The sequence below is a fragment of the Euprymna scolopes genome, chromosome 8 (genome assembly GCF_053919585.1).
Source record: "Euprymna scolopes isolate OS-2025 chromosome 8, ASM5391958v1, whole genome shotgun sequence".
Taxonomy (NCBI): Eukaryota; Metazoa; Mollusca; class Cephalopoda; order Sepiida; family Sepiolidae; genus Euprymna; species Euprymna scolopes.
In genome coordinates, this window is record NC_136489.1 from 146,221,950 (window position 1) to 146,230,989 (window position 9,040).

The following is a 9,040-nucleotide window of genomic DNA, read 5'->3' on the forward strand; positions in this document are numbered from 1 at the left end:
ATAACAGTCTTTAGTTTTCTTGTCCTTGGAATACAATTTGCTGAGTTATAGCAGCAGGGAACTTTGTTGATAAAGCATTTCCAGGGCCGCTGTGAAGAAGGTAGGCTCTCTCTACCGTGCTAGAAAACTACTAACACCGAAAGTATCCTGTACCACTATAAGGCTACCATTCGCCCATGTATGGAGTATTGCTGTCACATTTGGGCTGGTGCATCTGCCACTAGTCTCTCGCTCCTAGACAAGGTTCAAAAGAGAGTCACCAATTTGATAGGCCCTGAACTGGCATCTAAGCTTCAGTCTCTGTCCCATCGACGAAACGTTGCATCCCTCTGCCTGTTCTACAAGTATTTTAATGGTGAATGCTCTGGCGAACTGCAGACACTTATGCCCCCACGATGTAGACACCCTCGACAAACCCGACAGGTAGCTAAATCCCACCCCCCACACAATAGAGATCCCTAGATGTAAAATATCTTTCTACTCCAGTAGTTTCTTCCCCAGAACCGCTAGACTCTGGAATTCCCTGCTGGGTCCCTGCTTCCCCAACTGTACTGACATGCAGAAGTTCAAGTGTAACGTGAACCGACATCTTGCTGCCCAAATCCCAACATAGTGCCCCAGTAGTTGTTGCCCCTGATAGTAGCCCCCCTACACCAAAGTGGCAATGTGCCTTGTTTGGGGTGAAAATGTAATAAAAAAAAAAACTGTGTTGTTAATGGCATCAGCAGAAGCCAAACTTCACGTTGTAGGCATCCACAACAAAAGAGAAATTACGTTCAAACAAAACATGCTCCCATAGAGTTCAGTGAAAATTCTAAAAATTAGCCCCCCCCCCAAAAAAAAACAAGTTTTTAATCGGTTGCTTTAAAGCAATTAAAATCAATTTCTCTATATTTTGGTGGGGGATTAGGCTCTCCTCTTGTGATTTTAAACAAGCCTAAGCTCACTCCCCAATATTTTAGAATAAGTATTTAAAAATTTATTCTGATTTACAACACATAAAATCGATTGCTTTACGAATTTTTTAAAGTGAGGACGGTTAGTTTTCTTTGTCTAAAACTGTAAATAGGGGCTAAGCTCTCCCTTCATCCTATTTAAAAATAAACTGGTGGGGGTAGTTTCTCTCCACTGTAGTTTTAACTAGGAAAATAGCCTCACCCATACCAAATAATGAATCCAAAACATTAAAGTTTTTTTTTGTTGTGTTAAATAAACAATAACCTAATATCAATTAAAATGGATTGACAGTACTCCCACAATATTCACATTATTAACTTGATATCTTAACTTCAACATGTTCTCTTCGCTGCCAAGCACTTGATTCGTCCTTTTTATCATAGTCACTCCTCTCATATACAAATTATATTTTGAAACCAAACGCCACTATGATCTTTAATGATCATTTTATCTCATATAGACCTTACATCTCTAGTGCTTCATACACAGACTGACATACACAGACTGACACAGCTAACCCTCACTGCAGCACCAAACATAGCTAGCCCTTGATACAGGCTCAAACACAGCTAACCTTCACTACACGGCCATGTTGAGTGTCAGCAACGTGGTTAATATGGTACTGAGTTGAACCCAACTTACTTGTGTCAGGCAGGTGCAGAATGGTCAAGGGGTTACTGGTGACATATCAGACTCAATGATTTCCCTTAGCACATGCATGCTAGAAAGTGAGTTGGCGTGTTTTAGGTGTAAAGCCGGTTAACAAGAGTTACCCCCCACACATACACCCATATAATAGAAATGCACATGGGGATTTTTAGTAGAATAGAGAGAAGGGACAGTTGACTGAAATTAAAGTTAGTAGACAGTCAGACAAGTTAGTTTTGAGACCCAAAGTGTCAAAGGAAAGATGCATCGACAGAAATGCAAAAAAAAAAAAAAAGCTTGAGTCAAAAATGTTAGGTTCATTCATAGATGAAATAAAGAGATCCTCGCCAGAAAATCCATATTGTGCTTTTGTCTTAGATGCTCTTAACAGCTCATCGATCAGTGATGGAAAGAACTGCATCCTGGAAGACAAAAGAAACAAAAAAAGGTATGGTGAACTTTTAACATGTATGCACACACACACACACACACACACACACACACACACACACACACACACACACACACACACACACACACACACACAGATTTTAAAGATAGATACACAATTTTAGGGTCCTTAAAGGAGCTTGACCGCGTATATACATACCTGACTGTATAAATGTATATAAACTGTGTATAAAACTTGTATATAACTCCAATTTTTTCAATTTTGACCCTTTAGCAGTTATTTTTACCATATATATATATATATATATATATATATATATATATATATATATATGTTTTTCTGTTTTTTTTTGTTTTGTAGCTTAGTTTAGTTTCGTATATGCAAACATGTATAATAGTTCATAATTTATTGATGTTATTTTCATAATTATGTATACACAAATTAGAATTAATAAATTTACTAATTATTAAGTCGAACATTTTGGTAGAAGATTCATAAATTAATGTAGATTGTTGGTACGAATAGTTGGGTTTAATGACTTTGTTTGATAAAATTCAAAATGGCGTAATGAAAACATATTAAAGGTATTTGCAGCTTCTCTTCCAACTTTCGGATTTTAATCCTGTCAAATCACACTTCATTTCCTTATGACGGATTGATTGTTGCTATTTCTTCTGATGAGTTAGAGTCATAATAGATTCACTGATTGATATAATAATTAAGTGATTGATTTTGCGCTACAAAACAGATACTGTCCAGAATTATATATGCCAACTGAATTAAAGGAATAAATTATAAGATGGTCAACATCATGAATTTTGGAATATAGTTTTTTGTCATTTATTCTCTATATTGCTCTGTAATTACATTGAGCTTCTTAAATAAGGATTTGTATATATTATAAGAAAATATATTTCTACAGATATATATATATATATATATAAATAGAGAGAGAGAGAGAGAGAGAGAGAGAGAGAGAGAGAGAGAGAGAGAGAGATGGATATCATATTGATTTTAATTTTCGTTAGAGAACATAAAAGGAGTGAGAAACTGTTCAGTGAATTCATTTTATTATTAACTAGAAAAAAAAAATTTGGGGATTGGAACTGGTATTTTGTGTTTGTATGTATACACGCACATGCACACACTGGCCTAATTCCGTACGTATTCTGTTTATTTCTTTTTACTTGTCTTGTCATTTCCTTTCCATTTCTCACCAATTTTTAAATCATTACCAGCCACATGAATGACAGTTATCTGCTTTCTTTGCAAATGAAAAAAATAATGGGCTATATAATTTCCGATATTTTCTAAGAAACTGATGCAGACAAATTATAGGAGAAGGTAGAGGCTAGATGGCTTCAGCATTTTCATCAAAAAAGTTTGCCTTTCTTCTACTACTAAAACAAAATCTGAAAAATTGATCCATCCCTTGAGGCTCGCATTTACAAATATTCATGGGCTTAGATGATGTAGAATCTTACCTCTTAGTAAACTCCCTGGATATTTTGGCATTAAGTGAAGCAAACCTACACTCTTCAATCCCCTCTAATTGCTTTAACATGGCAGGATACCTCCCTCTCTGCCGTAAGGATTCGGATAGATATATGCACAGGCTTGGAGTCTATATTTGTAGCACTCTCCCCTTAACTAGAAAGCAATGTCTTGAATCAGATGAGCAAGCCTTTCGACTACTTTTTCATCACTGTGTTAGCTACTTATATTTTCTCTACCGTTCTTCCTTAAGTCAGAACTGTACCCTAATCGACCATGTCTCTGGTAATATAGATGAAGCACTCTCCTCAAATAGTAACGTTTGGTGACTTTAATGTCCACCATAAAAATTTACTTGGTTTGTCAGGTTGCACAAATGCAGCTGAATGCTCTACTTATAGCTTCTCTATAGCTAATTCCCTAACACAGACACTCATGTTCCTGACCCTCCTCCCAGATTGTGAACACCAGCAAGCTTAACTTCTAGATCTATTCCTTACCACATGACCCGAGGATTGTATGACTAATGCTCACAGTTCACTTGGAAATGCAGATCGACTAGTGGTATCAGTACCTACCTTAAGGTGATATCAGTGCCTAGTGGTATCAGTGCCTAGTGGTATCAGTGCCTACCTTAAGGTGAGGAGCCATTGCTCAAAACGACAAGGTACTACAAAAGGGTTGACTCGGAAGTCATCAGAGAACACATCAGAGATGCCTCATGAACCAATATCTTTTCTCTTCCTGCTGAACAGTGTGCCAATGAGATACGCAAATGGTGCAAGCAGGCATTGAAGCACATGTTCCCACATAAATTATAGCAAGACCCAAACACTCTTATGGTTCACTACTGATTGTGCATTTGCTATTGCACAAAGAAAGCATACATTCCACTGGTTCGTACGTCATAAGTCAAATAAAAATAGGCAGAAATTCATAGATGCTAGAAATCATTGTAAGAGAGAAATAGCCACGACCAAAAGAAGACATGCTGAAATAATTAGGGAACGCATAGAATCACAGAAGGTAGGAACTCTGGAAATTTAATAATAGTCTAGTGAATTAAGGACAATCAGTAATTTCTCTACTATCCTATAACCAGAAGATAGCTTGCATAACAACTGAGAAGGCAGAACTGCTAGTCCGGTGATTTGCCTCCAACTCCACCTTAGAGCCAACAAACAACTTCCTCCCAAATTTCCCTATGCGGACCGAAGCCGCACTTGATGATCTGAAAATAACCCTTTCTCTTATCTTCGATATCATAAAAACTTAGACACTTCCAAAGCATATGGACCTGATCTCATCCCGGCTATACTAATTAAAAAATACTCAGCTAAGCTAGTTCCTGTACTCTCCAAACTATACAACAAATACCTTGTTGAATCCTGCTTCTCTAATAGCTGGAAGATGGTCTCTGTGGTACCAGTGTAACAGAATTCTGGTGTAAGGACTGACCCTCTCAATTATTTCCCTATTAGTTTCCTTCGCCTCTTCGCTAAAAATCTTTGAGGCCTTAGTTAATCTAACAGTAGTCCACCACCTCGCAAAGCTAATCTTCTCTCTGACAAACAGTATAGATTAAGGTGATGTCGTTCTAGTGCAGATATTTTAACAGTCATCTCTGAATGCATATACCATGCACTGGATATAGCAGGCGAAGCCAGGGCTGTAGCTCTAGATGTATCCAAAGCCTTTGACAAAGTCTGGCATGAAAGGCTGCTAATGAAAATTAAATTGTATGGTATAACTGGACAAATACTAAATATAATTAGATCTTTCTTAGAACATAGGACCATCCAAGTTGTCATTGAAGGACGTATATACAAACAGCATAACATTAATATGAGAGTGCCTCGGGGGTCGATCCTTGGACCACTATTATTTCTTATATTCATTAACGACCTCCCTGATAATATTGTGTCCGAGATGGGTATATATATATTTATATTTTTTTTTTTACACAGTGATCACCACTTATCAAGGCCCGGAAGCCACTCAGGGATAAGGGTTATTGCAAGTAGATTACGTTAGTGTGGAGATTTGATGAAGTGTTTAATTAAGGGGGCGGTTCATTAGGAATTTGTTAACATTGGACTTGAAGACATCCAAGTTGTAGTCCGGTGGGAAGCAGGCAGACGGAACAGAGTTCCACAGGCGTGCAGTTCTAAGAAAGAAGCTTTGTTCATGGAATCCACGTTTTGATCTAGGCACAGATAAAGAGTGGGGGAAATTTTTCACAGTGGATTCGGCTAGACGGGTGTTTTTTGTGAAAGATTGGCGAGGGGGGGGGGACCAGAGATTGGAGTTCAGACGAGCACCTGCCATGGAAATAACGATAAAACAAGGATAGGCTCGCAACGTCTCTTCTGTGGGAGAGAGGTTGCAGGGTAGAGAAAAGGGCATCCCCCACTAAGCCACGAAGTCTATTTTGTACTCTGTCAAGGCAGGATAGGCTGTTTTTAGCAGCTCCTGCCCAGATATGGCAACAGTATTCCATATTTACTGATGATACAATGGTCTATAATATGCATGATGGAAGAACGGATGTATATAAATCTAAGTCAATGACAGAATTCTTAGAAAATGACTTCCAGACTGAAGTGAAATGGGGCCATAAATAGATGGTAACATTTAATGCTAATAAAACTAAGCTGCTCTCCTTTTACAATTACAAGAAACCTCTCCAACCACCAATATCCATGATAAATAACACCCTATCTGAGAATTCTTCCTTCAAACTTTTCGAATTAACATTCACAGGGAATATGAACTGGAACAAATACGTAGAGGACATTGCAAGAGTTGCTGCAAAGAAGGTGAGTTCCCTCTATCGAGCTAGAATATTACTCATACCTGAGAGTATCCCGTACCTCTACAAGGCCACTATTCGCTCATGCATGGAGTATTGTTGCCACATCTGGACTGGTGCATCTACTGCTAGTCTCTCCCTCTTGGATAGGGTTCTAAAAAGAATCTTCAATCTGTCCCACTTTGTCAACTAAGCTCCAACTTCTGTCCCATCACCGCAATGTTGTATCTCTGTGCTTGTTTTACAAGTATTTTAATGGAATGTGTTCTGATGAACTCGTTGCATTTGTGCCCCTTTGACGTACATATCCCTGACACTGTTGAGATCCCTAAATGTCAGAAAACTTTCTATTTTAATAGCTTTTTCCCTCAAACAGCTAGACTTTGAATTCTCATATTGCTACCTGCTTCCCTGACTGTATTAATATACAGAAGTTTAAATGTAATGTAAACTAACATCTTGTTAATCTTTCTTTATCATAGTCCCAAATAGTATCCCTTTACGTCCAAGTGGCGATATGCCTTGTTAGAGTAAAAAAAAAATCACTTCAGTTTTTGTACGAATAAATCTTATATATGTAAATTTTGTTTTATTTTTTCTTCAAATTCCATTCAAATGTGTATTTTATGCTGTAATTTTTAACAATTATAAGTAATAAACGTATGATTTTTTTTTATTTTCATAGTGACAGGACCGACCTTTGACTGAAGTGATATTTCACTAATGATCATATTTCACTAATGATCATATTTCACTAATGATCATATTTCCAAGTATTAGGTTGATGCAAAAGCTTTTGCTGATTAAAAATTTCATCTTAAAATGAAAAACTGCTTGTGAAAATATTTATAACAATAATAATAACTGTAACTTGATTCCATCTGTTAATGAGATTATAAATGACTCGCTTGTAAAATGCTTAAGGTTTTGATCGAACTAAATTGAATCAGATTCAATCTCCTCTTGTGATGTTAACCTAAGACCATCTACATGGTTTTGTGATACTCAAAATAATCACGTTGACACACTGGTTCCCGCTGGATCACCGAAGTTAAGCAATGTTGAACCTGGTCAGTACTAAATGGGTGACCATTTGTGACGTCCAGGTGCTGTATGTGCTCTCCGCTTATCTCGGCATTGTTTCCAATCGTCCTGGACTTCTCCTTGCCACTGGACTCAAACAGTGCCAATTCAGGAGAGGTGTGGTTGAGGATTGCGCAACCCTTGCCTCACAATTACATGTGCAGCTGCCCCTAAAGGGGGTATCCTTTGTCTTTCGAGACTGAACGGAGGCATCGCGATCACGAAATATGTATCTCATTTTAAAATTTAATAAACAACTTTATTTGTCATCTTCGTTTAGTTAATAATTTAGTTAATAATTTACTTAATAATTTAGTTAATAATGTTTAGTTAAAAATGAAGACAACGAAAAGAAATCTCATTTTAACATTTAATAAACAACTTTATTTGTCATCTTCGTTATTAAAAGAGAGAAACGGACTAGTATGAGAGTTCAGTGTTCGTACGCGCACATGTTTGTATAGTAGTCGTGAAGAGTTCTTTGTGTGGAGACGAAGATTAGATATCCGACAATTAGATATAGGTCAGGCTTGTTGAAGGAGAAGGAAAGAGACAGGCGTTCTTGTGTAGAGATAGAATTAACATCATGCTGGCGGATTGAAGAAGAGAACAGCTCAGTTCCGTTTACACGTGTTTATATAGCTAGTAGTCGCCGGAACAAAGGAAACCGGTTAAAAGAGAAAGAAAGGGCAAAGTCTTCAGTGTGTTTGTGTGTTGGCATGCGTGAGTGTGAGTTGTATGTTCTTTGGCATAACAAAGAATGTTCGTTTGGTTAGTCCTGTAGAATGATAAAGTTCGTGTGGCCACATCACGTGGAAATAAATGGTAGTTTGAAGAGAGCCATAGCTAGCTCGTAGTACTCACGTTCAGCCAGGGGGCTGAAGCCCAGGCGATGTGTGCTTCTGGGCAAAGCAACGAGAAAGAGGATTAAAGGTTTGTAATTTCGCCTTTTATATACTTGGTCACGTAAAGAACTGGCTTGTGATTGGATAAGCCAGGAGGAAATGGATTTCAAATCTTGAAGTTGTGAGAAGTAGCTCCTGCCTGTTTGTAGTAGGTGTCGGCTGCTACAAACGCTACACGAATTACAACTATCCATAAATGAAGGCAAACCTACATAAATCGTTTGTTAATCTACTGAATTTACTGTCACACGCAAACACATCGATAGCAGAATAAACATGTCTACTCACTTCTGACACAAACTAAATTCTACTTCTTTTCATTTGGAACATTTTATGAAACCTTGAACCTCATTCACTTCTAACTCTTTATTTCTTGTTGTTCTAACAAGTTGTCGATAAAGATTAAGATATTTTTGTATGGATTAACTTTTCTTTTTTTGATAAATTGCCTTTCTGTTTCTGAATTTTTGAGATGAGGATTGATTATGCATATTATTTGGATTCATCGGACTACTGTTCTCATCTTGAGTGTGATTTTCACAACGTTTCGGTCGATATAGCTTCAACCTTTTTCAGGTGTATCTTGCAGAACTCAGGAATGTTTCTGTTGAACTCGGGAATTTGGACGGAATTTCGAGCAGAACCCTTTATTTACTTCACGGTGGTCGTGTGTTCTTGTTCCATCAGTCATGACTGGACAGAGGTCCTAAGTAATTCACAATCATATTT